The sequence below is a fragment of the Helianthus annuus genome, chromosome 15 (assembly GCF_002127325.2).
Source record: "Helianthus annuus cultivar XRQ/B chromosome 15, HanXRQr2.0-SUNRISE, whole genome shotgun sequence".
Taxonomy (NCBI): Eukaryota; Viridiplantae; Streptophyta; class Magnoliopsida; order Asterales; family Asteraceae; genus Helianthus; species Helianthus annuus.
The window spans coordinates 75,109,204-75,113,780 of NC_035447.2; the positions used below are offsets into that span (position 1 = coordinate 75,109,204).

Here is a 4,577-nt window from a genome sequence, read left to right on the forward strand (position 1 = left end):
AGATAAAGTAAATTGACATAATAATAAGTTTAGGGCGTTTGGATGTGTGTTTAGATTCTTTAACCACGACTTGAAGTCAATAATCAGTCTAGATAGTTTAGTTAAACATATTATTTTATTTTTTCTTCATTATTTAGGATCATAATAACCAAAAAAAAGTTGTTGCAAGATAACTGATTATTGAGGATCATACACTTTTATAACAATTTTAAAAACTCAGTGAAAAGAATATTGGTCAACCTGACCCGTAAGCCCATTTTGACGAGTTACCCAACCGTTTTGTCACTTTGCTGTGATTGAGCCAATGTAAAAGGCAGTCCTTGTGAACAAAGATACGGTAGCCATGCCCAACCTGATCAACATATAGAGCACATTAGAAACAAGCTCAAAGAAAGAATAGAAGGCCGAACAAATAATAGGAAATCACAATAAAGTAAACTTAATCTTAACAGGACAGTGCATCAACTTTGTTGTTAAAAATGAGAAAGCTGCTCCAGTTTACGTGATTGAAAAAATTTGCATCGACCTTTACCACTTGATTCGATATCTTCACTTTTCCTCTACATCCCAGTGAACCCTAAATTACACAGCTTTGTTTATCGTTTCACCGTATTTTTTGAGGACCCATCATCATCTGCTTCGTCTGCTTCCCTGTAAAAACAAGAATGTAGCAATCACATGAACCCATTTGGCTTAACCAGAACCCACTTTGACCCGTTAACCAACCCACCCGTCACTTCATTATTAAAAAAATCAGTGAGGACTTACCATAACACTTCAACACCACCTTTGAAGTAGGATTCACATGTACCCCAACTGAAGCGAACCAATGATGGGAAACCAAATACCGAGTGCTTATGATGTTCTAACCAACCTTTAGTGCTGGGATCTACATAGATATTCGTTGTTGTTAACAGTTCGACAAGTAGGTTAATATAAAGGCTAATGAGACCAAATAAACAAAAAAGCTTGTCGACATTAATAGGTTTTTCAAAGTAAAGAAACAGATGAATTCTCACCTCCGGGATACCCAGATCCAAAGTTTCTATGCATATTTTCAGCAGTTTCATCAAAGTTCTAGTTTTGCAATGCATGGTCCCTTGTAACCTGAATTAACGAATAATCGGGTCAGGATGGGCATCCCAGAAACACTTCTTATCCTTTATTTTTTGAGTTTTATAAACAACTAATTTCTTAGATATCATTGGAAATAATCTAATTAATTTTACTGAAAGCATTTATGAGGTTTCATACATTTTGCAAACACTTTGGGTGACTTAGTTTCAACCATTATCATTCTAGCCATATCTTCTAAGTTTACCATTTGACCCGTTAAAGAAAAAAATATACCCCAAATCGACTCATTTATCCATAAAATAGTCGAAATTGGCACCCTCTAGTACAGAGTTTGTTCAGAGACAGGATATGTGACTTTATTTATAGATTGAAAAAAAAAACTGAAAATATAGAAACAATTAATCTGAAGTTCACCTTGGCAACTATACTTGCTTCACTAACAATTGGATAAAGACTATGAGCTTTCTTTGCAACCACAAGAACAATGCAACAAGTTGAACCAATTGTTGTCATAAAACGTGTTTATGATACCAAATTAGTAACAGGAGCAAGGACGATAGGTGTCTCGGAACATTGGTAGAAAGTGAAAGAAGAGACGGAGACATACCTGATGACGGCGACGTGGAAGGGTAGTGGTTCAGGGCGGCGACCTGCCGGTGATGATGATTGTGTGTGGCAGAACATCTGTGTAATCGACTCTTTGAGTGCTTATAAACACCTAAATTGCAAACCCAACATTCAAGCCACATCTTCAATTGCATTCAATACGAAATTGAATGTACAATTAATTAGGGCATCGATTACACAACTCTATGATAAGAAACTGAAGAACTCATTGAAAGGAGGGGCAGATTTGGGAGCGGAGGATGAAAATCATGGAGATTAGCTGTGACCTTTCAGATGACGTCTTAAAAATTGAGGGTGAAATTACATTTCTATCCATAGGAAATGCTTATATATAGTAAAGAAATGGATGTAAAAAGAGGCAGAGTGAGAGCCAGAACGTAGGAGAGATATGAGAAAAATGAAAGCTCTACATCTATCTATTTATAGGTGAAAATTTGAACTTGCAGGACACGAAATTTGATTCCTTTTTTGACTTTTAGGATGGGACACGCATACTACTGAATTTAATTCAAAACACACGTAACCATGTTAGTTTTAATATTAATGGAAAAATCAAAAGATCATGATTTTCTAGGTTGCCCTTTCGAATCTCAATTTCATTCCTTTTTGTTTTTCTTTTGACCATTCCAACTTAAAAGCTCATATCATATCATGTATACAAGAAAATCATATATAAATTATATGTAAGGAAAAAGCCTTTATAACTATTTAAAAGAATACCAAAATCGATAAGATTATAAATATTCCTGAAAGTTTTAGTACTTCAAAAATCTGACTATGATTTCTTAAAAGGTTTTTAATTTAATTTAATTTATTTTATTTATTATAATTAATTCAGCTACATTCGCGAGTATAACTTCTAAAATATGACGTTTTATAAAATAATGAATATGCCACTAGAACTAGAATATTTTTATCTACATTTGGGTCTAAGTTTCATTAAAAACGGAGTAGGTTTAAATATAAAGTATTTTTATAATTTAATTATTAAACGGTTCCTACGTTTGCCAAAACACCTTATATTTTTATTGGTCAACTTACCCATGATGCATCCTTTTAATAACATAAGTTTTTATATAATTTATATAAATAAAAATTTTGGGAATGTTATATCCTCCCCACCTTGTTTTAAATCTCGTCCTTGAGATTCCCTGTAATATGGATGAATATTTTTAGTTAGTTTAGTTTTAAGGTATATTCTAGTCTTTGTTTTGAATTTCAATTTACTTTGACCAGAACTATTCTCTACGAGATTCTTATTCTTGATTAAAATATGTTTTGTATTTTAACACAACGTTTAGTTACAGGTTTCCTAATGCGTTAATAATCGTAAGGGGAATTCTTATACTTTCGATGGCGTCCCAACTTATAGGGTTCCTGTCGTTTATCTTTCACACGAGTTACGAGACGGATGATCAAACGAAATAGTGTTCGATATCGGAATTATAGATGTATACGAGAGATTCCTGACTAAATCTAAAATTATCATTGACACACATGTTCGTGATTTATCTCTAATTTGTCAATCATTGTGATCTTTGGATTTCCTCATAGATATACATATCTATATAATCATATATTTCACATACTGTAATATACACACCATTCATCAAGTCAATGTATTTAACAGATTCATATTTCCAAAAACAAGTTAGACATCAAGCCATGGTACTATTTAAGGAATTCCATTAACATAACATATACCTCATCTCACCCGGTCTTGCCGGAGAGGTACCCCCATCTTACCCGGACAAGCTAGAGTGTATACCACATCATACCCAGGCTTGCCGGAGAGGTAGTTATCATTGTATTTCCCATAAACATAATTTTCTCACATCATGATTCGCATCATTTATTTTGATTTATATCAAGAAACAAGGAAATTAGTATTCTCATAATGGATCATATTCTAGAACCGAGTAGTATTAATAAACAAGAAATAATAGTGGCCAAGTGTTATTGCTTATTTATCATACCGGCACTATTCTAGTTATCATCCTCACGGGATACCAATAACCATCACACTTTATCTATGCAAATAATTGGCTTATCTCAAAGCTTTATACTAAGGCATTTTTCTTAGATCCAAGTCTAAATACTGCCCTGGTTGTTACCAGTGAATATCAATATTCTAATTCTTTCATTTAAGCATAGATATTATTATGGTTGTAGCTTTCTTTTGTTTAAAAATAGAGTTTTGACAAAATATTATTGTCTCTGTTTATATTATGACTAGATTCAATATGATGAGTATGCTTACAGTTAACTTTATTTACGCTTATATATTGTTAGATTTCGTCGCAAGGAATATTTTATTGAGACAGATGGCATTTTAAAATATAGTAGGTTTCATGGTTTATTCTTATTCATGTCTTTATAAGAATTACCAGTACTATTTTTCTCTTATGTTTATCTTCAGAAGATATTTGATTATTATATTGTGTATACCATCAAGAGATTCTATTGTGTATATGCATATATGTGTATAAAATTTCAAATCTCTAGTTAATATTAAACTTACGAAATATATACACATATATAAAATAACAACTATAGATCCAATTGTACCAATCATCAAGCTTATTTCCATGACTTTATTTTATCCTTTTATAAAAGTAGTGTATAAATTTCTGTCAAATATAATATTTTGGAATTAAAAGTTCAGGGAAATAAATTACTCCAAATATAAATTTTCTGGACTCATAAGAACAATTTCATTTTTAACTAATGGGTTAAACTATACAAGACTCACTATTTATATTACCTCCAGGATTTCTTCTCAAGTAACCATCTATATATCTACTCCAATTATCATATTCCTACCTTTTCCTTTATAAGAATCAATTATAATATACATTTAAGATTGAGAGGCA

General features: G+C 31.9%; 1 pseudogene; it reads right to left on the minus strand.

The window, feature by feature from the left end:
- Positions 1-402: 402 nt before the first annotated feature.
- Positions 403-2,043, minus strand: LOC110941984 (annotated as a pseudogene).
- Positions 2,044-4,577: the final 2,534 nt, after the last annotated feature.